At 34.3% G+C, this 26356-nt stretch overlaps 1 protein-coding gene across 1 annotated transcript in view; it reads left to right on the forward strand.

Annotated features, from left to right (window-relative positions):
* The first annotated feature begins 1916 nt into the window (after positions 1 to 1916).
* The window catches only part of LOC118186201 (photoreceptor-specific nuclear receptor-like), a 164485-nt gene continuing 140045 nt past the window's right edge, over positions 1917 to 26356 (forward strand). The window contains exon 1 of the mRNA XM_035356271.2: positions 1917 to 2044. The gene's annotated coding sequence lies outside the window, so the exon portion shown is untranslated. The remainder of the gene's footprint in view (positions 2045 to 26356) is intronic.

Here is a 26356-nt window from a genome sequence, read left to right on the forward strand (position 1 = left end):
TTGGCTCAGCCAAAATCATCACTGAAAAGACCTTCAATACTAAAATAATACTACAACTAATAAATAATAATGATAAACTGATAAAATCGAAACTTAATAGTACGGCCGCATCCTTTTGCTACCGCCGCACAGATGGTATAGTAGTTAGGGAAGCCGACTACGATACCGAAGAACCCGGGTTCGAATCCCGGAGAAAACATGGTTGTAGCTGTCCGTCCCTTTATGGAAGTAACGGTGGCCGCGTATCAGGTGCCTCCACAATAAAATCACTACAATTTCCTTAGGAGTGGCCAATGTCGAAAAATGACAAAATAGTGCCGGGCCGTTCGGAAAAAAAAATATCCTTTTGCTATGAATTACAGTGTCTTGTTCGCCAGCTCTGAGATTACCGATTTGTAACGTAACCATATATCTGCATTTGCACTGCTTTAAGGGGCTTGTGTTTTGTTGTCAATTCAAAAAGCAGACTTCCCGTTTTATTATATAAAAATTGTATTTTCTTGATATTTGATTCATTTTTACTTGAATTAAATCACAAAATCATAGTAAAGCCTGATGTAATTAAAAAGGTTTGGTTTATCTGATTATGGCAAAGCCTTGAGGGCTATCTGCCTGAGCGGAAGATGACTTCGTGGAAGACGCCTTCGTGGAAGACTTTCTAAGGCAAACTGTTTCGTATATACGTTACACATGAGGAAAACCACGAAAAGGCCCATACAGCCATTCCGTGTAATTAAAAAGAATTATGTGTTCATAATGCTCGGGCCCTTACATTGTACAGACATTAGGTATTTTTTTTTGAAAGCAGAAAAGATGAAAAATATGCAACCGCCTTTGCCGGGAATGGAACCACGGACCTCTTAAATACCGGCTCAGTGTAGAGAACCACTACACCACGAAGGCACGCTACGGAAGTGGGAGAAATACCTTATATACTATCCTTTTTAAAGGTCGACTGGGGTTTTAGGGGACCTAGTCGCCAAATCCTGGGTGCGGAGAATCATCATCCACAACCCTTTTAGTTCGGGCGCCATTGTAGAGACATTAGGTATTTTTTTGAAAGCAGAAAAGATGAAAAATATGCAACCGCCTTCGCCGGCCCAGCGTGCTGAACCACTACACCACGAAGGCACGCTAGGGAAGGGGGAGAAATACCTTATAATATGATCCCCAATCACCTGATCCCTAGGAATAATAATTGTGGTACATTGAAGGCATATGATACTTCACAGAAGTAAAAAAAGTTTCTTTTTAAAACTTATTTGAATAGGATTACATTTTTTTTACCTCATTGTTGTGGCTTCGTTATTTCATGCTTTACTTCAACTGCCGTTTCCTTAAACGTTAAATTTTTGTTGTTGGAAACGTTTCAACAGAGTGTTTCTGAATTTTTGTTTTGAGTCTCTACGTTATTTCATGCTACAATGACATGTTTTAGGCACTCGGTCTGACAAATAGCTAGTTTCCAGAATGTTGCATTCGCCGTGATAGTAAGATCTTTAATTTATATTTCAAATTAAAGCTGCACTGCTTAACTAACTGAGCTACACAAAAGCAATAGATTCACTTAATATTTAGTAATATATCTAATCGATTCAACTTAAAATTCATATTCACTTTTCAGTACACCCAACTGTAGTAAATAAAATATGTTTTTAATACCATATATCATGCATGTCTGCGGGCAGAGAAATTTCAAGAGTTTGTGCTTAGAGCTTTTTTTTAAATGTGACAGATGCACTGACAGTGATTATCACAAAGTTATATATTAAAAAATAACCTTTGCTGTTGGTGTAGAAAATTTCTATTGAAAAACTCATTTAAGATTTTTTATGTCGAAATGAGCTCTAGTGCGTCATTATTTTGTTGCTGCTGTGTTATCATCACTGCTTTTTAATTGCAGGAAGGACACTTCCGGTTCCTGTGTCGTGTTTGGTATGCGGCGACAAATCGTACGGGAAACATTATGGAGTATTTTGCTGCGATGGTTGTAGCTGTTTCTTCAAAAGAAGCATCAGAAGAGGAATTGTGTATAGTTGCATAGGTTAGTGCTGCTCATTAACACTTACTATCGCTGAAATGAGCGTTTATAATTTCATCAAACTAATCTTTACAAAACTGCATTTACTGTTGTGTTAAAAAATAAATGAAAAGAGTATGGAAAGTAATATTCTGAAATGCTAATTCGATGCATGTTTGAAAATTTGCTGATAAAATTTCACTACGCTCTTTCGTCACGCTTTCCTCAGGCAGCATGGCTCTCAAAATACACTTATAGTATTTGTAGATTTATACGTAGAATTTGTAGAATTGTACGTTTTCTTTCACAATAATATAAATATATTTTTGAAACCATGTTGTCTGGGTTCAGCTCATAGCATGGCTAAAAGGTGTACTTAATGATATCTATAGGAGGACACTTTGTTTGCACTTATTTAATATATACACTTCATTAAGGAAATTATTGAAGCAATACAAAAACATTTATGCGATTGCAGGTTCAAAGAATTCGTATGGGGGGAATGCAATTTCAATTAAGTGTAAAAAGGATTGATTTCTTATTGCCCCTCCTGCTTACCTATAATTGGCTTAGAATATATTCGGTATAATCACAGTAATATTTCGTCAAATATAACTTCAGAGAAGAAATACCTAAAAGAATTTTGAAGGCATGCCTATCGAGGGGGGGGGGAGAAAAGAAAAGAAAATCTGAAAGGATTCAGATTTTAAGTGGCACCTGAGGGTTTATTAAGGTTTTTTATCCTCCCGTTGAGTTTGTAGATTGTTTATCTGCTCTTGGACTCGCTCCTGCTGACGCAACTTTTTGTCTTTTTAACTTAAAACGCCACTTTCTTCACATTTACGCCACATAAAATTCAATAGCAATTTCCCAAAATTTTTAAAAACAGCATACCCTTAGAATTCCCGATTAAGTATTAAGTATTACAATAAATATTTTAGCTCAGAAGGGCTACTATTCCCGAACCTTACTTTTGCGTCAAATAACTTTTGTTGCCCGTTTCACTTTTCAAATAACTTGCTGCTGGCTTGGACAGTCACTTTAACTAGTTATTATAAAAAGGAAATATATATATAATTTTTTAATAAATCCATCTAGTGTCATTTCACGGGCCCAGCTGGTAACCAAGAAAAGAGGTAAAGAACTACATTTATTGTTCTTAAATCCCTTAGCTTGGTTAATCAGTAACAAACAGATTAAATTTTAAAGGAAAATTAAATATGCTACGCTTCGGCAAATGCCAAAAAACCGGCACTCGAAAGTTAAAATTATTTTATGTTGGAGGTTCTGTCTCTATATTGATTAGGCATCTGCACTAGCACGGTATCTATATGGTTGAAATGGGGAAGCCTAGATCCACCGGGTCTTTTAAGGGGAAGTGAAGCAGCCCAGGGCGAAAACAAAACAAGCAAAATATCCTGCAGGGTGCAGTAGTGGGGTAATGCTTGTGAGATAGTATCTTTAGAATTCCGGATAAAGAGTCAAATGCTGCCATGCACTCTTTTTTTAATTTTCGCTATATTTTTTTCTTTAAAAATAATACATGGAGTAACATGTGACAGCAACATACTTTTATGCACATTGACATACATTTTTTTCTATGTTCGCTATCACTTCTTAAAAATTAAATTTATATTACTTCTTGAAAAATAATATACGGCGATAGCATTTGGTGACAACATCCTGTTAAGTGCGTGCGGGTTCGTTGTTGTTGTTACTTAGGCTTACTTAACTGACAGTAACGTCAGCCTAAGCCCAAGAAATTCCTGGCTTGAGCACAGGCTTGAGCACAGGTGCACTTACAGGTGACAGTACGATTTAGCTCATTTCCGCCCCAACTTTTGATGGAGAGCACCCCGGAGAGACGGGCCAGAGGGTCTCCCCCTCTTCCCTTCCATCAAACCACACGAGAGGACTTTCGACTAGCCGCATATTTATAGTACCGCCATGAATCACCGGCACTATACATTTTACAAATATGCATGCCTTCTTCATGATTCGAACCCGAGCCCTTCGGCATGGCAGTCAGAGACGCTAACCACTATACCGGTTGGGCGGCACAGGTTCGTAATGGATTGAATGCACACAGAACTGATTAAAGTTCGATGAAATTTATTTTCTCAAAAGAAACATTGTACAATTCTCGAAATGTTCACAAGAGTAACTGTTTTACTCTTCTCAATATGACAGAGCTCAAACTTTAGTTACTATTTCAAACTACCGCGAAACACAAGACAACAGAAAAAGCTTAAAGTGCGTAAGACCGCATAGTGATAACTCCAGCACTCTGTGCTTAACTCTGAGCTAACTAAACTGGCAGTTCCAGTTGCCGTTATAGCAGCGTCTAAGCTTGCATTTTGCAAATTGTATACCAGCTGTCATAAGATGATGCTACTTGTAGTTGCAGGTACAGAAATGCCTCAATGAGACCGGAGGACAAGATGTTAGGTTAAACTAAACTGATGCTCTTTCTGGTCTTATAGTCTACCCCCCCCCCCCACATCGGCAGGGAAATTTCCAGTATTTTCGATTTCTCGAAATTCCTGGAAGGCATACACAGTTACAAGTGCGTAGGGCCGGATAGAATTACATAAGGATCGGACCAGTTACAGTTACATAGATATAGGTTACAGAACACCGCTGAACTGACTTCCGACCTTAGGTAAAGCTATAACAAACGAATAATGTCAGCTCAGCGGAGAGATCTACTACCAGCAGCTATCACCTGCCAAGGGTGAAGCCTACAGATCAACGGCATTTATTGAAAACTCATTCAAGAGTATAAAGTCACAGTTGTTGTTTTACACAATAAATCTTGGTTTACATTTGATCATTAGAAAAAAAATTGATATTAATATTACACTTGTTAAATGCAAAAATACATAGTTATTCAAGGACTACAACTTAAAAAAAAATGATAAAACAGTCAAACACAGGTGGAATTCTAAAATGTACAATACTTATTCAAGAGTACTGAGTAACCATTAGTATTTTACACATCTAAATATACATTCAATGAGTAATAGCAGACATTCAATATATATATGACACTTTTTGTATGCAAAAGACACAGTTGTACAAAATCTACGATAGCTAGTATTAAAAGCGTAACAAAACTCAAATATGTTACCAGTCCAGTAGAGGTGAGATTGTGTTAATTACAATTAATAGTAGTGGGATAAGAAGAACTTAGATAGCTATTATTAATTAAGAGGGTCTCACATGATGGACACCAATTACATAATAGGGATCTCCAGATTACAGTAATATAGAAATAATCATTTCCAAAAGACACAACATGATATCTTATTCACAAGGTTCAATTACACGACGCTATAGATTTATAACTTTTTGAAACCTATGAACATGTGTTAGCTTCTAATATAATTACATCTTTGTCATAAAATCTGTCCCTATTAACAGCATTTATTACCCTAAAAGAATAATTCCTAATTATTCAAAATTTAAAGCTACACAGAAATGCAATGGTACCATTAAAGACAACAAGTTTATCAATAATGCCAATTAATGCAAAAAAACCCACATTTTACAATGCAAATTCACAAATAATAAACAACAAAGAATATAAAGGGTATAATATAGTAAATTTTTAGAGAGTAGTACCTTAATAGTACTTCCCTTATAGTACTGTGCCATTGCACTATTAAGTTTCTGTAAATTTACATAAGCAGTAGTCTTTCAATGTAAAAATTATGCTCAATACCAATATTTCCCATACAAGTACCACATGCAGATATTAGAATCATTGTATATAAAACATTAAGTAAAATCGTATAAGATATAGGTTACAGCTTTTCGCCATTGATACAGGGTTCCGACCTAAGGTAATAGCGAGAATTTTCAAACGGCATTAGTGCCTGGTCAATGGAAGTATTCAACCTCTCCATCAGCGTGCCCCATATGCCAATGGCATTTAAATTCAAAATTCAAGAGTTACAGAATCACAGAAATTTCAGGTATACATAATCATCTGTGCCAATGGCTACGAATACATTCATTAACTGTATACATTAGATATAATAGCATAATAATAGACATACTGTATCCACACAACATTCACATCAACTTCAACCATCTTTGCAAAGAGTATATAATGTGAAGGCGTAATAGGAATGAAAGGCAGGTGGGATCTCTTTAAAATAATAACAAGATGATATAATAGTTTAAGTACAAGAAAAATAGTTTGCTCTATTTCTACGTGACGAAATATACTGTGCTATTTACAGTTTATAGAGCATTCATATTTACTGTGCAAGATACGTACATTAACAAAAATAAGTATAACCAATACATTTTAAACAGTACTGTAATGAAATTGCAATAGAGATGAAACAAGTACAATATAGTAAGTACATAACAAAACGTCCCTAAGCAACAATAGATCCCAAAAATGACAGTGATTACAGTCACAGTCTATACTGATTTGCTTACTGGGGTAGTAAAATAAGAACTATATATTGTATTGTCAGAATCATCAAGGGATACAAAGCTATATATTATACTGTCAAGATCATCAGAGAATACTAAACAAACTTCAATTGAATTTCATTTAATTGGTCGTACTTATAAATGTGCTTACCTAGTTACTACAGAGATTTATCGTGCAGTAAAACATGGTAGCATTAAGTGTGCGAGAGTAGTTAATGCATAACACTCCCATACCTCAAGATATCATATGTTACAAAGCATAAGTGGATTAATAGTAGTGGGATAAGAAGAACTTAGATAGCTATTATTAATTAAGAGGGTCTCACATGATGGACACCATAATAAGTTTAGTACAATGTAAATATACGCTTTTAAAGTATTATAAGGATATTAATACAAAATTAATAAAAAATATATTGTAATATAGTAAGTAAAAACAATAAAACAATTGAGCTGCAATGTTATCCTACATTATTTACAATTAGGTTACATAAATAATAATGAATTTCAAAGAATTGAGAGATGATTACAAATATTGCAGTGCAGTGATAAGACATAAGGAAACTACATTTTAATAAGTCGGCCACTAATGTAGTTCTATGACTCCAGAGAGCTTAAATGAAGCGTGTGCTCTGAGCACCACTGTAAAATGTTATTAAACTTATTTAAGTTACCAAGGTATAGGTTACAAATGTTGCCGAATAGTCGGTTTTGGTGATTTCTCGCCAAATTTGCCGACAAAATTTTCTCGACAAAATCATCGTTAACTTGGCGCAATCTCGCCACCTCGTCACTTATATGAATTGTTGCGTTTTTTTTCTTTTCTGACACCAGTTCATACGGGGTTCGTAGATTTGGAGTGAATAACGACGACACTTGATGAAGTATCGAAACACACTTTATTTGCCAGTACTGTCAGGTCAGCTCCAAAACACGTTTTACAGTCGTCGATGAACTACTATAAACACGCTGACACGATCAGCGACACAGCCTTCAGGTTATCAGGCTATCACGGTGGAGACAGCTTCACTGCAAAGCACCAGAGTACAACTCCCGACTCTGCTCGGTCGTTCTCGGAACTCCACGTACTCTCGAAACTCCACACTACAACTCGCGATGCACACGATGACACACAGAGCACGGCTCCCGTCTCTTCGGTTCAGTTAGAAAGTCCTCCACGAAGGCATCCCTCCCCTTAGGCAGATAGCCCTAGTGTGCTTTGCCCTAATTAAATACACCACCACACCTCTTCGGTTCAGTCGTTCCCGGAGCTCAACACGCTCTCTAGACGATGCACTAACCGCGATACACTAAGAGACCCTTTCGGTGAACTCGAGGACCCACTCGGCACTCGCTGCCCGGCTGTCAACTCGATCGACTCCTCACGGACTGACTCGCTAGACGAGACACCAACTAACACGTAACTAACTCTCCGCGTACCAGCGCAACCCTAAAACTAATTTGCGGGAAAGCCATCTTATTGCGCTTGGACATTTCGTAACAAAATGTTAGATGGACTTCTGTAGCCGATGCTTGACACTCTTGAGACCAGATACTACAATTTATAAGCAATTTCGCTAAAATTAGGTACATGTATACCAATTTTGTAACAACGTGATAGCAGAGTGGCAGGACAAGAAGATGATGCCGACACAAAATGAATTTTGAAGAAGTCTTAGTCTTTATTTTCACGCATATAAAATTAGCTTAGTAGATATTTATCCAATCATAATGAAGTACATTAAATCCTATGCACACCGATTTTAAAAATAAGATGTAGGCATTTTAGGCGGGAAAGCACAGCAGTGTGGATGTTGGCGTGGCGGAAAATAAGGAAAGGAATGATGTAATTTATTTGAGAGCGATATTTATACTAAGTACATGCAGAAAGTACTCTAAGCTATGATTTGTTAATTTTAGGTTTTTATATAATCATCGAACGATCTGGAATTTAGGAGAACAGATGAATTTAGAGGCAGAGAACCAAATCTAGAATAGTAAATTTTGAGGTCGCCAATTATTTTTAAAGCAGCCATGGTATTATGTTATATCTTACACATCCATCGTATTTTGTTATATCTTACATATATATGTATGTGTGTGTGTATTGGCGAATATAATATCTGGTTGTAACGAAAGTTTTCCACCAAAAAACGTTCTTAATAAAGTTAGGAAAAAATTAAAGCAGTACCTTTAGTGCGGATAGTAATCACACCCAAATCTTTGATTTTCTGCCAACGTTTTGGTAGTTTTTCAAAGCCAAAGTTTTCGGCCCAGGAACTTCGTGGCCGCGAGTCTAAAATCAGATCAACCTCATTTTGGACGTTCTGTGCAGAATGGAAGATAGCAACAGGAAGATATAGCTGCAAGTGTGAGAAAAGGTAGAAGTCCAAAGGAACGACGTCGGGGCTATATGGTGGGTGTGGCAAAAGATCCCATTCGAGTCCGTACAGATTCCAGCTGGTGAATGCAGACGCATGTGGCCCTTGCATTACCTTTCTGAGCCGGAACTCAGTTGGACATTTTCCCTTGATACTAGGGTCAACATGGACTAGCATCTCGCTGCATACCTTACTGTCAAGCGTTCCAGGCATTCATTGTGGATAATATCATGGCAATCTCACTAAGTACAATGCCTGTGTAACGGTAGCACGCTTGGCGAGTATTCGAGAGGTCCAAATTCGAGTCATGGCGACGGCATTGAATATTTGTTTCGTTCCTGCTTAAAAAAAGTAACCTAATGACTGTACAAATGGCACCAGAACTAAAAGGTTGTAGACAATAATTCTTCATCATCAGGATTTGGGGACTGGGTCCCCTAATCGCCCTTTAAAAGGGGAAGTATATAAGGTATTTTCTCCCTTCTTCCAGCATGCTTTTATGATGTAACGGTAGCATATTCTGAGCGTATTCAAGAAGTTAAGGGTTCGGGTTCCAGCGCATTTTTCACTCATTACACATTTTCCCCTTTCTTGCTTCAAAAAAATAACTTAAAGATTCTACAAGACATAACGGAGTAACACTAATACACCATTTTATATCGTAGAAACGTCATTAAAAGCTGCTAACCGGTTATTTTTAAATTTCTCTTTATTCTTTCCAACTGCATTTTCGCACGCATGAATTAAGCTCACTCCATAAGAAAATGCAAATTAGTGCAGGTGAAAAAGCGTCTTTGAATGATATCTGATTTAGTTGTTTACTCAATCTTGGCTCGCCATGATCGTCTTTAGCCAAGGTGCCAAATTGGACTTTATTTAAATGTAAGTTTCTGTTTTTAGATTTCATTTGAATGTAACTGTAGAAATTGGATAACTTATTATTGTAATTTTACAGCTAAACATGCTTGCATTCCAGGTGGTTCCTACATGCCAAATTCTTCAGTTATGTTAGCAAAGTTAGTTATTTGTAATATATTAAACTGACTGCAATGTGCTATAATTGTACAGTGGAGCCTTCTGTTATCCGGATTAAATGAGCCGAAGCACATCTGGATAAAACATAAATTCAAAATTCATATGATAGGTTCCCTCTCTCTCTCCCTGCCCCCTTTTTTGCAAGCTAAATGCACTATTGCCATTAAAATCGTTTCACCATGAAGGCGGAATGCAACAAACGTCAAATTTACATGAAAGGTATTACATGCTCGGGTATTCAAATGATTAGCACTCCAGCACATGCGTGCAAAGCAGATATGAATAACGTCACTCACTTTCTGTATAAATGAGAAGACTGAACAGTTGGAAATCGGATTTTTAACATTGGTAGTTTGTGTAAAGGTCGTGTTATGCCTCCTGTAAAAAAGTAGAAACTCCTATCAGCTCGTGTCGGAATTCGACTGCTGTAGGATCGTGGTATTTCAGGACTGCGGCTTATCGTTATAAAGAGGAGGCAAGAAACAACACCCTATATAGTAGCCTAAAACCGTCTATACATTTCCTTTTTTAAACAACTTGAGACCTTCCAATACCTTTTTTTACAAAAAATATTGATTTGTTCACAGCACACTTTTTTTTAAAAATAAAATTGCTCAAAATGTAGCAGAAAAGGTGCCCTGAAAACGGGGTGCCCTTAAAAATAACAAAAAGGGTTAAAGAAATTATTAAATAACAAAAAGGGTTAAAGAAAAGGGCACTAAAAACAGCAAGCTCCTGATTAAAAATAAGAATAAAAACTAAAATAAATGTAAGAATAAAATTAAGATTTTTGAATAAATTTTAGCTAAATACTTTAAAACCATTTTCTTGAAAGTAGCTTTCACAACTTCTGTATACAAATCCGTTTTCAAAATAATACCATAGTCCTTTATTTTATAAATACGTTTAACTATGGATAATTTTGAAAGCGTTTGATATTTGAAAACTTCATTCCAATCTATAATGGTTCTGTACAATGGTTCTGTAGTACTTTCTGATAATTTTTTATAGCTAGGAACGAATGTGATATTTAATTTACTCGAGTTCTCTATATAGAAATTATCACTTAATGTCTGAAGTTCTGAAACTTTTCCCAAGCCAGTTTAGAAGCATTTTCAATCATAAATTTTTCAGGAAACGTCTGGTATCTACACACGACATCCCAAAGAATTAAGCATTCATTCTCAATGAGAAATCTTTCTGAGAGCCTTTGATATACACAGACTACTCTCAGAATTAATATGCCAGTCTACATTGCTTTTATATTCTAAGATAAAATATTCTGATAACGTCTAATATTTAGAGTCAATTCTCAAATCCACAGCATTTTAAAATTTTCTAATGAAATTTTCCGATTTTCGCTCAATTGATATCCATTTATAGGATATAATTTTTAAAAGAGGGTCTTGTGCAACTTGTAGTCGTAATATGAATCATCAGTTTCTCCTTTGAAATTAAAAATGCAATCCCTTTAATTTATTTTTTCAATAGCTTGGTCAGAGATATTATCATGAACGTTTTAAGAAAATAACTTCTTTGTTCATCATCTGCTGCTGAGTTAGCTATTGTTAAATTTCCATATTTTGATTGAATGCGTTTCAGAGATATTAATTTATATTATACTGGATTTAAAGCTTTCAATTTGAGAGTGTACGCACTAGATATCAAGCCGTTGAATTCTTTCATTATTTATTAGTAATCTTTTTTATCAAATATAATTTGACTATCAACATGACTTATTAAATGATAGTGACCTTTTTCCAGTTTAATTATCCGCAATTTTTGAATTAAAAATAGTTAAATAATTTACCTATTTTTTAATTACCGTATTTGCCAGTGTATAAGGCGCACCTCCTTTTTTATACACATTTTTAAAGAATAAAACTTTATTACTAATCATTATAATGAATTTATAGTATTTTAAATATAAAGTACTGCAAATACAAAGTAATACTTTCCGCAAATACCCAATCTATCTGGGAAAGAACATTTTAATCTTCTTTGTCAAAACCCAGACACTCATCTCCAGAGCCGAATGAAGAATCGCTTGAAACCTCTTCTAGAATGTAAAAAGGGAAATTAAAGTATACAGTTTATGTATACGGTAGAGATTGCATCACCGAATGCAAATTAGCATAAAACGCGATCCTGCAGTTACACCACAACGCCGGAATTCCCATGTATTAATTTATACTGGTATTTAATGTGAATTGGAATTCTTAGTAGTAAAATTACCATGCTTGTGTGCTCAATGATGCAGTACAGAGAGAAATTAAAGAGAATTGTTGTCGATCAGTGACCCAGGCTCTAAAACGTTTTTCACGCAATCATTACATTAAGCCCCCAAATATCAATATAAATATTAATTTATATATGTATTTAATATTAATTTTAAAAATTTTTAAGCACGTTTGACTAGCAGTCTGAAGATCCGGAGTTCGATTCCCTTCTGAGTCAAAATATACCGGATGATTCAACAAAGTAAAGGAACTTAATTTTTTATCGTACTTTATTTCGACAAAGATTATAGAGTAAAAGGAAAGTATTTTTACATCCGTAAAAAGTACAAAACAGATGCCATTTGAACATACTTATTTGCTTATTTCACATTAGATGAAACAGAAATGAGCTACTTATCACACAGCTCATTTCTGTTTCAACTAATGTGAAACAACTAAATTAATTTTTTATTTGCGCAGGTGTACGCGCTCTAAGTACGTGATTTTGCTTATTTATTTGTAGTGAATTAAAAGAAAAAGAAATAATTTTTTATTTGAGTTAAAAGACACACATAGTTTTTTATATTCAGCTAAAGTTTAGATAAGAAATTATTTCTTTACTGATATAAAATAATGATACCTAAATTAAATAACGCACACGGGTTTAAATAATAAAACATTTTTTCGACATTATATGTCCAAGAGGGAAATTTGCGACAATTTTATTTGTGATAAAACAATTTGTGACAAATTAATAACATCCAAAATTTTACTTATTCAAAAAGAATAAATAATTGGATGGATAGATGGATAGCTGAAGCACAGAATAATTGTAGAGAAGTAAGAGCTTTTCTGTACTCTGTCCAAGCTCGCAAATCACAAGCTACGGATTAAGAAAAAAAAATCTTCTTTATTCAGCAGCTGCTGTAATTATTATTATTTCAGAGCAGTTGATAATTTGCCGTTAAATCTTAAAAGAAGTTCGTTAAGTGTATTAACTCAACCAACAGTTTCAATTCGGAAGCTATATATATAAAACTGCCTAAAATTTCACTGCTTGAATAACACGTTTGTATGCATCTTTATGGTATGTGGTATGCAACGTATGTGCAAGGCCGTTGTGAGGCCTTTTTGGTCACTCGATACAAAATCTGAGATTCTTGAATTCTTCCTGCCAGTTTTTCCCTAAATTCTAAAAATTTTGCTGCCTGGTGCGACCGCACCAGTCCTGTATGCATGTTAATGCAAAGAAGCTTAAAATGTGAAACCAATAACTGTTTCAATATTCAGGACAAAAGAACATCTTAGAAACTCTGGACAATATCTGTCTGAAAACAAAAATGAATATACAGTAAACCTTCGTTAACACGAATCCCAAAGAAAAGAAAAATAAAGACGTTTATAAACCCGATTTTGTTTAATGTAAAAGAAATTTGTGTTAACTGGAAGTTAAATTTTATTTTTGGAATAACTTTTCTATAAATTAATCCCTTTCAGTATATAGGTATATAGTACTTACTACAGTGTATTATGTATATCGTCATAGAAAACACTACAGTACTATATTGATTACTGTACTGTAACTTGAAAAAATGTACTCACAAATAATTTTCTGGTAAAAAATTCTGTAATTTTCGCTACCTCAAACGGGAACGAAAATGCTTGGTAATTTCACGGCTAACTGTACTCATGGCTTCCGTGAAACCAACCAATTTGGATGTTGCTGAAAAACGTTGTAAAGTGTACATTTTCTGGCGAGAGGGTGGAATGATATTGTCCTCCTAATTTTCTTCTGATGACATTTCTTGCAAATCAGACGCAACTGCTTCCACTTCAGATTCTACTGGAGCAGATACGGCAACATCGTCATTTGCAATAGACTCCTCAAAACTAACATCAGCGTTTGCAACGTCCTATAGAATATTCCATTCGTCAGGCGAAGTGGTATCCTTGTCATCATCTAACTTGTCAGCAGGATTAGCGGATTAGCATCTTTACATCTCCAGGCTCTGCTTTACAGTTCTAAAAGGTAAAATGTCTTGATCCAAAGGCTGAAGACGCCTTGTTGCAATTGAAAGAAGGACTGAAACTTTACATTTGTTAAGTTCAAATCTTGAATTGTATGTGTTGTACACCTCTCCAAAGTCATAAGAAAATGCCTTATCTGAACCACCATTCCACTATCAAAACGAAGAAGCCCCTTATGAAATATGAGCTGTATATACAAGCTTTAATATAGTGAGAGTAGATTCAAGGTGAAGTGCTGTTTGTGTTCTTAAAACACCAGGGTTTCTCGGATTTTCCGATCACCTAAGTACGGTGTTCATCACTGCCGACTGCAATAACACACGGACAACATTTAAACGTTGTTTACTTTGTACTCTACCAAGGCACTGTCACCTTTTATTGCTAGGATACTACTTGGGGAAAGAGTACAAAAAGGTTCAATTTCGTCCATATTGTAGATATTAGACGATGTATACTTTTCTTTTACTTGCTCAAAATTCATGCAACGAGTTGTTTGCTACTTCTTCATCAACTTTATTTACTTCTCCACAAATCAGTAATAATGAAATAGAGTATCTCTTTTGGAATCAGAAAACAGGCGGAGCAACTGAAATCTTGAATAGCTAAATGTTTTTCAGTGTCCTGTCTACTTAAGGCGCACCAGCGGCCAAGGAATAGAGTCACTGGTAGTTTGGTCCGAGGTTCGAATCCCGCGAATGGGCTGGCTGTGTGAGTGTTTTCGTGTTTTTCCGCATATGTAACGTGTATCCTCACCATTCTCCCTTTGATAGGTTTCCACGAAGGCATCCCTCTCCTTAGGCAGATAACCCTCGAGGCTTTGCGGCAACACATAAACCATAAACCACAACCAGGTCCACTTAAAGGTACGTTAGAAGCAAGCATATAATGGAACCGTTCTAGAAGTAGAGTTTAGACGTTTTTGTACTCAGCAGCGCAAAGACGTTTAATTTTATCCCCAGAACCCGATGCAGCAGCATTAAGAATTTTTCGCAATCTTCAAAGGTATAAGGTAGATTTGACAATTCCATCCTTTTCGGAAACTGTGCTTTTCTTCAATACACCACGGTCTGCTTCCTCTTAGAGTTTTAGTTCTGTTTTGCAGATCTGTACCTGTCTCCTTCCTCTGGACCTTGACTCACTCTTTTAATGATTACAATTTAACGTTAGTTTCCGCGTCTTGAAAGCTATTAGAAAGCTATCTGCAAGACTTCCGAACAGTTTCTATAGAGCTTTTGGAGAATAAGCAAAGGTTGGAGCTCGATGAAAATTCTAAAGTAAAAAACCTTCAGTCCAGAAAGTCTTTGTAAATGTCTTATCTTAAACACAATTCACTTAAATTTTAACTGGGTTTATTCATTTAGTATGCAATCGCCTAATGAATTTTAGGAGAAATTTTTGCTGAAAAAAGAAGGCAGGTAAGTAATTTCACCTGATTAATTTAGAATTATTCATACTAGCTCACTTTTAAATAATAAAAAAAGCACATCTGAACGCAGAATTGCATTTGTTGATTGACATTGATTGTTGATGCGAATGAAACACGCTGTTGACGCAATGATCGCGATTGTCGAGCAATGTTATTCATGCTGGTTAGGTTTTGAAGCATACAGCGAGGTTTTTAATAAAACTTGACGGAACATTTTTGAATGCAGCCCTAATAGGAAAAAAAAATTGAAAAACTTTGAAGGTTCGTGTTAAATGAAAATAATCTAATGACGCAACCGACTAAAAAAGTTAATTCGCGTTATCCGGTAAAACTTACTATAAGATCATATGCATCGTTGCCGGGACAAAACTTTTGTTCATGTTAACCGAGTGTTCGTCTTAAGAAGGATCGCGCTAGGGTGGGGGTTACTGTATATAAATATTGGGAAAAAGAGGAATGTTTTAGCTTGTATTTTCCTTTTTCCCATTAAATTTTGAATCACTATGATAAGCTTTATTTTATGAGTGTCAAAGAATGACTCTAAAGTTAAATATTGATATAATGTAAAATGGAACCTAATGTAATGTGAATGATAATATCTAAAATAATTGAACTTTTTCATCTAATTCTGCCGTCGGCCATACTCCTCAGTCTACATCCTCCTTTAAGTTTCCCAGTTATTCTAATTTGTGAAATCATTGAAATATTTCCTACTGGTCTTCGCATTCTCTGCAATGTAGAATGAAATTTATGAAAATCTGTAACTTCTGATGGCATGTTTCTATAACACGAATATGCACAAGCTTTCAATTGGTCTACGGCTGTGAAAATTGCCATAAATTTTGAAGTTACAACTTCTTATATTGCTAGATGTCTATTGCTTTAGCTTAACTGTTTTTGAATTGTTGTTAGCGTCACATACCTATACTTCGAGAAGCTATAAAAGTAAATTCAGGTATCAATCAACTAGAACAAAACTGGAGTCATTTTCCTGCTTCGCTCATCGAGTATTTATCAGCAAATACATTTCAAAAGAATTAGAAAACTTCATTTGAGTTAACTGGAAACGAAATTCTTGAATGTGTAGGATTAAAAGATAAAACTAAAAGATGGCAATATCTACAGAAATCATAAACTGGAAAGAATAAGGACACCTCAAAATAAAATCTCGTTCTTCCACTCTCAGGCAGACCTAAATTAAGATATTTGAATACATTTGGAAATACTTTAATAACTGTTAAATAAATCTGAAAACACTGTAACGATCAAAAGCTAAAAGCTGAACCGACACAATTTTCATTTAAACCCAAAATTAACGAATAAGATTTTGATCTTAAAATCGGTAAAACGAATGGTAGTTCTATCAACCAATTCAGAAGTAACTAAATCATTCGGGAGACTGTGAATAAATCCCCTTATAGAAAAAAATCAAATACCTTTAGGGAAACAGCAATGAAGGATGTGAGCGATTTTAAAGTAGGAACATTAACTGATCTCTGACTGAATGGCAATAATTTAGACTGGTAGGTTTTTGAATGCGATAAAAAAAGGGTATTAAGCAGCTGAGTCACGAAAGTTTGGTGTCAGAGAGATTCAAGCACATAATAAGAACTTATTACTGGGATGTAGGCTTTCTCTAGAAATTAACGTTTCTGAAATTAGACTTTTCCCATTTATCTTATTTGTTACCATGTTAAACTGGGTCTGAGAAACAGAGAGAAGCGGCAAGACTGTGGTTAATCAGGGTATATCACGAGAAAGCCTATCATATTAACATCCCACATGGCCCTACATCAACTTTATTGCAGTAAGACCTTCTTATCCAAAGCCATTATCCTCTTAAACTCTCGATCTGCCCTTCAAGTTCTCTTGCCAGCAACAAAATTTACTACTCGAAACTTGTTAGCATTGTAGAGTAAGAGTTGTAAGAATTGGAGGCTCCATTTCAGCCCACCTGGACACAAGTGTCCCTATAGCTCAAAAGAAGGGGCCCGGCATCTCCACAAACGAGGGCAGCCAGTAACACAGCCACCCCCAAACAGCAAACAAAAATACTAAATCAAAAATAAGTAAACACATCTAACACAAAATTACAGACAAACAAACAAGCAAAAAGAAATCCATAAACACAAATTTACAGCATAGAACACCACAGATATCCAAAACACTATAACGATCAAAAGATAAAAGCTGAACCGACGCAATTTTCATTTAAACCCAAAGTTAACGAATAAAATTTTGATCCTAAAATCGGTAAAACGAATGGTAGCTCTATCAACCAATTCAGAAGTAACTAAATCATTCGGGAGGCTGTGAATAAATCCCCTTATAGAAAAAAATCAAATACCTTTAGGGAAACAGCAATGAAGGATGTGAGCGATTTTAAAGTAGAAACATTAACTGATCTCTGACTAGCATTGTAGAGTATCATTTAATTTTCTATTCAATTAATTTAAGTTAAAGTATCTTTCCTATTAAACCTCATTTTATTTCCATACTAGAACGCAAATTTCCAGCATGCGCTGTATTCAAATTAGGTAGGAAGAAGGAAGTATTAAGGAAGATTTTGGAGGGTGAAATTAGAGCGTGTTCTGTCCGCTGCCACGTTGCTAACTTTTATTCATTGGCAATTAAAATTCTGCAGCACTGAGTTATTCTGGCCATTAGGTTTGTGTACCCCGATTTCAGTCACAGTCAGATTGCGCAATATATAAACTGTGAGACAGGCTATACTTAACTTCAACAGTTTTAAGTTACTCATTACCTTTTGATCTAAGCCAAAAATGTTGGCTTCTGTAAGCACGAGTTGGGAGTTGGTGCTAACTGTTAAACTTTATATGAGTTTATAAAGGGTTCTATACACCCTTCTCCTGATTTTGTACTGATTTAAAAGGCTTAGTGATAATTCATTAAACAGTCTTTCAACGTAGCGTACACTTTATGCTAGCTAAGAATACATAACGTTACAACACAAAATGCGAAGTGAATTACTATGTTGAGGAACAGAACATTCAAAAACAAGTTTCACTTCAAACCGCGCACCTGGCTGTTTTTCTTCTAAAGAAGCACTTTATGTAACCTACCAGTTTGCACACCAAATGGGAATAATACGACCTCAAACAAATACAACTGGCAAGTAACCTTTCCCAAAGCAATATGCGGCGCATCACTCCGATGAGCATAAGTTACAACTACACAGCTTTAAAATTCTTTCAGTTGTTCTTAATTTGCATACATATTTGGTCTGAGCGAATATTTGTGCCTTGAACTAAGAGAAGCTATAACTTTGTTTAGCTTGAGCTTAACTGTTTGCAAACCTAAAAAATAATTTTCTTAGTGAAAATTTCAAAGAAAGGTTTGTAGAAATATAACAGCCGTATGTGCCATGTCTTAAGAACCAGCCGTATGTGCCATGTCTTAAGAACAAATATCATAATGTAATATTTCGTTTTTACATTAAATATATATCTGAAAAATAATATCTCCAACACTTAAAAGAATTAGTTTTATTTTTCAAATGAACGACACATATTTCGTAAAAATAAAGTTAATTATTTAAAGATTTGTAACAGATCAATATTTTAAGTCACGAAGAGGAGATAACGTTTGCGCGGAAGAAGGAAACATTTCGCAGCCAATTCAGGAAAGAGAAGATTTGAGTTTGAAGCCCAGCACTGCACTAGTACGTTGCTGATGCAAATAAAAGTAAGTAAACATTTTTAATAATGCTTAAAATGTTTTAGTCTATTTCATGCCAGTTATAGCCATTGCATGTGTTTGTGTTATTCATAATTAAAATATACTCTTATTTGTTACCTTTATTTTCTCTTTTTAACGTACATTTCTCCCAAAAGTTAAGCTCATGATGCAAATTTTAAAACTGAGAGCGCATGCTTGGGTTTTATTTGGTGAAATTTTATCGTAGTCGTCTTTGAATACATGCTAGTGTTCCAAAACTATTTACTTGTTGAACAATATCTAGAGATAAGGTGAAAACTTCTTTGCGCTCAAGAATTTCACTGTTCAAAGAAAATTTCAGAAGAGTGTTATAATATATATTTGGTTAACTCTGTTGTAATACAGGATTCTTACACCTCGCCGTCAGGAAAGTTTATTTGAGGCATCCCATTAAGTAAGCAGCTATTTTTTTTCTGTAGTCCATTCCATGATTTCATGATTACAGAAACAAAATCAGACAAGTGGTAATCATTCGGAGGTCCATCCAGATCGTTCTAGAGCTACAGCCTTTGGCGTGTTTTACATCGCATTAATGGACAGTATTAAGTCCAGAAACACTCTAAATACTAACTTACCTTAGCAACGAGAAACTCAATATTTTTCGCTCTTGTGAAATGAAGATTGAGTGCCTGGGCATCTCGTGTTTGTGTCCCTTTGAGCTAATTTTATTTATTAATTTTTTAACTCTCATCCTTCAAATGTTACTTAAAAGTTACAATGTGAATTATCACTGGTAGCTTAACTAAATATTGAAAACACGCAAACAAAAATATCTAACATTTAACTTAAATTTATTCTACCTCACGACTTGTGAGGGATAAATTAAAGTATTACTCACCACTCCCTTTAAAAAATTACTAGCCACTTGGATTTGGCAGTTAGAAAAATTGTTCTTTAACAGACTCTGTGTTGATGAAATCTAAATAATTTTTAATCAAGGTTAGAAGCGACTGGTCGACAACTAACAGCTGGCACAAATCTTAACTTTCAACCAAACTAAGCTTTGAGATCCTAATTTCTTATCGAGTAGAGGCTTTCCGCTAAAAGGTAAGCGTGGTGGGCTTACAGATAGCATTAAACCAAACACTCACACGGTTACAAACTCTTCTAACTTTGCACAAAACTGCTTGCCACTCAAATCTGCATGATTCTCTGGCATGAGCCTGTGACGAAATTAGGCATACAAGAAAGGTGTAAATTAAATTTGCTAGGGAAAGTCAACAATAATGTCACATGAGAAAGAATTAAATTAAAAATAACACATTAGCTAAACTCAGCCTTCACATTCAATTAATTTTATTTGTCCTTGTATGGATGAAATGTCCCCAACATACAGACAACGCACTTCTTTTACTATAAAGATTTTATTATTTTACACGAATGCATGAGATACAGGAAAAAGTTAGTTATCTTTTGGAAAATAGTAGTAAAATTAATAGTAAGAATGCCTTAATGTATAAGTGAACTAAATGTAGTTTTCTCTTTATACATTAATCATGCTGTGCTTGATACAGAATCAACATTAGGTTCTTATTTTGGGATGTTAATCTTCAATAGTTTTGATTATGTTTCAAAATCAAATGCAGATTTCGGTAGAGTTAGGAGCTAATTTGATTTAAAACTCATCCATGAAAGCATTTTTTGGGCAGGAAGATAGACTAACAAACGCAGAGTGTTTAGGAAAATTTAAAAAAAAATTAGAATATGTGAGTGTGATTAATAATTTTCACTATTAAAATGGAATCAGATCGGAACAGTATATATTTTTAAAATATACGATATAAATATTCTTTCAAAAGTTATTTGAATTATGATTTCATTAGCGTCGGAATCTTGTAGTTTAATAATTCTGGGAATCTTGACATTAAGAAAATTTTAATCTGAAGACAGAACGAACAAAAATATATAAATCACTTGTTTTACCTAAATTCAGAACTTGCCAATGTGCTTATTACGCATTTTGAAAAAAACTGAAATATATTTACTTGTAAAGATTGAGATATGAAATGGAAGAGAAACACACCAATGTAAATTTTAAAATTGGATGAAAAAGGACCCTTAGTTTGGAACTGAAATCCTGCTTCAAACTAAAATATATATTTTTATGCCTAATTTTAGATTGGAATATGTTTGAGAAAATACTGAAATATGTTTATTTGTGTTTTTAATCTTTTGTGTGATTATTAAAATCGCTGGTGTTTAAGTATTTATTTGCGGTTTAAATTTTCGAAATTAGATAATTCAGTGCTTAGTTATATGAAGATTAGTATAGATTAGATAGATAGTGTATTAGTATATGAAGAAATTGATCTAGATATTGGATTTGTAAACAGGAATGCGAATTAAAATCAAGCGCGTTAGTGTTTGCGAAGAGCTAAGGCATTAAAATTGAAATTTTGTTATATGGGTTTGTTGTGTAGTGATCCATCCATCTGGTTAGCAGCTGTTTCGAATAATATTCCTCAAAAAACCCATCATTGATTTTTGCAGATTCCCCCTCCGCCCTTTTTTTTAAACAGTGGAAACTAAAAATACTGTGGACGACGATAACTCGTTAACACCCTTGATTTGGCTGACAAGGTCTTGCTTACCCAATCCCTCTTAAATTGGACATTAAAAATTAAGGAAATTTTTCTCGTGTCTCCTTGAAATATACTGGTCAGCAAATTTAGAGGGAAAGTCAAAATCTCAAATTCGATTCCTGTCGAAGGCAAGGTTGATGGATATGGTTATTGGAATATGACAAAGTTCACGAGGGCTATATACCTGGCAAGGTTGATGGTTGTGGTTATGGTTACCGGAATATGACAAAGCACACGAGGGCTATCTAGCTGGGAAGGTTGCTGGTTATGATTATTGTTATTGAAATATGGCAAAACTCACGAGGAGATTCTTCATACAAAAGTCTGGTGACGCTATAGGCTTTTATCACTTGTAGTATGGTGTAGAAGCATGGAAAATTAATGAATCCTATAAACTTACTTCTGGATCTTGATTTGTGTTTTAAAAATGAGATACATATTACAAAAATATTAAATACCTTTAGTGTTTTTGCATTAGTAGTTTCAAATTTTTCGGTTTATAGTGAGAGTATCTATACATACATACATACATATATGAAAACATTATTTTGTTAATACCCAGTAAAATGAGTAAAAATTTTTATGTTACAGCTGAACTATTGCATACAATTATTATAAATTATAATTTATTAGTAAAATGATTTTATGTACAAATTTATCCAACATCTTCATAAACTCTGTCATCACTAAGATTAAGAACAAAAAATGAACGGTTTGTTTAAATGTAAAGTCAGTGATATAAAAAAAACATATTTAACTGATTCCCAACCATGAACAGCTGTAAGAAATTATCACATTTTCCAGTGCGAGATATTGGGGTGTAAGTTTTCAGCATATCCAGCTGACTATGTGGCTCGAATCCGGCGAGGGTGCAGTTGATTTTTCACATTACCTGCTCCGAAAAATGTAATGGTCTATACACAGCATAACATTTCTAGAAAACAGTAACAAGATATAGATGATACCTACCAGAATTTCAAACTGAAAAACGGTTAAAATAATATTTTATTGTTGTTTGAAAGAAGTTTTTATATCGTGCTAAAAATTTGCATAATACTAAAATCTATTTTATTTCATACTTCAGTTTGCATTAAGACATAAGGTTAAAAGATGCGAAAAGTATAAAGGAATGTAACTTGATATTGCATGTAGTTTTAGTAAATTGCATACCTTTTATTCCTAATGAGATAAAGACAGAATTAACCTGTTCCTGAAGCTAGACCCTACTTACTCAAATTTGAATACGAAAGAGATCTGAGGAGTAAATCTACTTCAGTTAAATTACATCACTCCAAAGTATTTAATACTTACTCTGGCTGAATGCTGTAAATATTTTAAAATATATTCAAATATATTTGAATATATATAATATAATTAAATAATACTATTATTAACATATATTTTAATATATATATTTAATTAATTTTTTACTTAGGATTTATAATGTATTTTATCAAATAACTATTTTCCATTATCAATAAAAGTTCAGTTTTAAATAACGGTGAGAAATTAAATTATCCATTACGAATTTTCTTTTCGAGCGCATATAACGGCAAATGTGGAAATATCTTAGTTATATGCACTCGATGCTTTTGTTGTTCTACTCCTCTAACCGTAATTTTTTTTTTTTGCATCTCAACCTTAATTTTTCTAAACATTTCGTTACTGAGTAGTTCGGATATCGTGTATATAATTCTGTGAAGACTTTACAATATGATTTGATAATGAATTTTTGTTTTTACTGAAAACCATGGTCAAGGATGAAAAATATTTTATTTTGTATATCTTTTTTTTTTCTCTAGGTGTGTATAATTTACCCAAAGGAAAATGACGATAATCATCATGGTGGCCTTGTAAGGAGTTAAAGACATTCCTGTACAGTGTGCTATTATGGTGTAACCCTGAGCATATCGAACCAGTTATACGAAGGTCTCGTGTTTAACTTGCCCAAGGGCATAGTTTATTGTCAAGGACTCGTTTTTAAGTGACCTTATCTTCTTCACGTTGATACAATTTATTTGTTTACGTCATCTGAAATGAACTGTAATTTCCAAGCATTATAAAAAAAAAAGAGAGAGAGAAAGATAAATGTCTTTGTTTATCACCAGCATCTTTTATCTAGTAGCTGAATATAATTTTTTTGGGAGACGTCAAGAAAAAAAAGTAAAATTCTTACAATGCGGTGGTTCTAAGCTTTGCGAAAAATTTTGGCTCGATATATACATATTTATGTTTTTTAATAAGTTGCTCGCTTGTGGTCAAAATTATCTCGCAAATGCCGTTTTAGTATTTTTTCCTTTCTTCTTCCCTTTTTTTTAATAGTTCATTCAACTATAAACTTCTAACTTCTTATGTGGTCAAATAATTTGGATCTACTTATTCCAACATCCGATGTCGATCCACAGAAGTTATATTGAATGTTTGGTAAGTTCGAAATTCTGGTGTTGCTTATATTCTGGTGTTATTAAACACAAGATAAGAACTCAAAGATGAAACAGTAACATTAACGTTTTATTAGCAGCCACTTATAGATGCTATAAAACTGAAATGAAAACAAATTAAAATCGAGATCTTATGGTCAAACTTTGCAAAAACAGGCTGCTTGTCTTTTCGCTAAGATTGCGATGTGCTGATAATAATATCATAACTCAAAACACACTGGTGGCGGAATGAAACACTAATTTACCGAGGTTTTGGTTGCGCTTTTATAGTTTTGCAAACGACTTCTACGGATAAGATGGCAGAATCACACGGAAAAGCTCTAACAGCTTCATGGATAAGATTGTATTTTAAACTACTCCGCTAGCCATATTATTTGCATAAAACTCTGATCTGGTTGAATATTGTGACGAGCCAAAGAACAGTAAGATAGAAATTACTTTCAAACTAACATTTAAAGCGTAATTATCTCAAACTAATGTATTAATGATTAATTACAAAGAATATTATTACTCTAATGTGATATACCGACAAATGTAAAATTATTATTTTAGCACAAATTAGCTATCAGTAACCTGACTAATGAAACCTTCTGGCATATTATAGCTTCCACAGGCCAACATCATTAACCCTTTCCGGCACGCTACCTTTTAAGATTGGAGTTTTGATTAAAACAAAAAAAAAAGGTAGGCAGTCTAATTAGGCCTAGAGAAATACACAAGTAAAATTTTGTGAAGATAGCACTTATTGTTTTAATTATGTGGGTGTGCCCAAAGTGGGCGCACTGATTGAATAGAGCTTCAAAAAGAGTGCTGAAACGAGCATTGTTGTCAATGAACTGACCGATGAGATGCAGAGAAACAAAGATTTTAAGCAACCGTTTACCATTTTGTTTACCGTTTGATTTTAAGCAAGATTTCAAGGTAAAAATTTAAAACTAATATAGAATAAGGAGATCAGCATACAGCCAAAAAGTAACATAAATTTTTTTTTTCAAACAATTCCTTTTATACCCTAAAAAATGAGGGTCTTAAAAAAAACATGGCTAAAATATATGGACTGGTTTGTGTTGAGCTGCTATCTACTATAAATAAAGAAGGTTCAGAGTAACCTATAGTAAAAGGTTAAATTAACAGTTCCTTGACGTATTTCACTATGATCACTGAAAATTTACATAGTTGTTACATGTAATACTTTAGTTTGATTTTAATGATTTTGGTTTAAAATGCAGTAAGGAAAAAGAAATCTTACAATGGATATATGCTGAGGAAGAAAAGCAGCAGAAAGATAATAAATGGTCTGCTAAACTTTTATTGCTGGGGGATCAAGAAGTAACAGAAAAAAAAATTTCTTAAACTAGCACAATATATAATCACAGTAAAGCGTGGTATTTTTTAATAAGGAAACATTCAATTGCCATAAACGTTGTACTTTTTCTTGGTTCAATTATGTCAGTATTTAACACAGTAGCGCTGCACAGTTCGTAACGCAACTAAGATTACAAACGTTCAACGTGTGAAGACTTTCATTTATGAGAAAGGCCTACAGGCGAAACATGACCTGTCGCACAGGATTAAAGAGGGTTCATAAGTAATTAATACATCATGATGGCGAAAAATTTATTTTGCTACGGCCAGTAACATCGGACGACCTCTTCAGACGCATGATTTAAATTAGCACTATAAAAACAAGTCACAAGATGTAAGGTTTAGAGATACTCTTTCATTCGTGTGGCAAAGAGCAAAAAGGGCACGATTATCGTCAAATGTCGATTGCAAGAGGTGTCGGGCAAGAAGTGAGTACAGGTGATCCATCTTGCATGACGGCTACACTATGGAACCTTAGTTTTCTTTGTTAAAAGGATATGATGCTGTCTCTTTAAAGTGACTTTGATAGAAACAGTCCGAAATGTACCACTTTGGTCTTTGACGCAGCGAACCCATACGACTGTCATCCTTGTCCCGCACCACACTGTCATTGCATGTGGGTTCTCTGTAGCCCAAATGTTGTATTGTGTGCATTTATGTTTCCTTCCATTA

The sequence above is a fragment of the Stegodyphus dumicola genome, chromosome X1 (assembly GCF_044657685.1).
Source record: "Stegodyphus dumicola isolate Sdum_Otavi_A_Nest chromosome X1, ASM4465768v1".
NCBI classification, from domain to species: domain Eukaryota; kingdom Metazoa; phylum Arthropoda; class Arachnida; order Araneae; family Eresidae; genus Stegodyphus; species Stegodyphus dumicola.